The following is an 845-nucleotide window of genomic DNA, read 5'->3' as shown; positions in this document are numbered from 1 at the left end:
TGGGTGAAGTGCTGAATGATGCAGAAAGCATCACAAGAAGATGTAAAGAATACAAAGAGTCACTGTACCAAAAAGAAATGTCCAATATCCAACCATTTCAAGAGGTTGCATATGATCAAGAGCCAATGATCCATAAAGAAGAAGTCCAAAGTGCATTGAAAGCATTGGCAAAGAACAAGGCATCAGGAACAGATGGACTACAAATGGAAAATTTTCAACATACTGATGTGGCACACTGGAGGCACTTACTCACCTATGCCAAGAAATTTTGAAGACAACTACCTGGCCGACTGGAGAGATCTATATTTGTGCCCATTCCAAATAGAGGTGACACTACAGAATGTGGAAATCATCGGACAATATCACTGATATCCCATGGGAACAAGATTTTACTAAAGATAATACAAAAATGATTGCAACTATTCATTGACAGAGAATTTCCAGAAATTCACGCCAGATTCAGAAAAGGACGTAGAACAAGGGAAATCATTGTTGACATCAAGTGAATCTTGGCCGAAAGCAGAGAATACCAGAAAGATGTTTGCCTGAGCTTTATTGACTGTGCAAAGATTTTCAATTGTATGGACCATAACAAGTTATCAACAACATTGTGAGGAAGGAGTATTCTAGAACACTCCATGAGGAACCTGTACATAGACCAAGAAGCAGTTGTTAGAACAGAATAAGAGAACACCAAATAATTTAAAATTAGGGAAGGTGTGCATTAGGGTTTTATTCTTTCACCATACTTATTCAATCTGCATGGTGAGCAAATAACCCCAAAATCTTGGTTATATGAAGAAAAACATGGCATCAGGATTGGAGGAAGACTCATTAACAACCTG

This window comes from Chrysochloris asiatica, unplaced genomic scaffold (genome assembly GCF_000296735.1).
Source record: "Chrysochloris asiatica unplaced genomic scaffold, ChrAsi1.0 scaffold00095, whole genome shotgun sequence".
Lineage (NCBI taxonomy): Eukaryota > Metazoa > Chordata > Mammalia > Afrosoricida > Chrysochloridae > Chrysochloris > Chrysochloris asiatica.
This window is presented reverse-complemented; position numbering follows the sequence as displayed.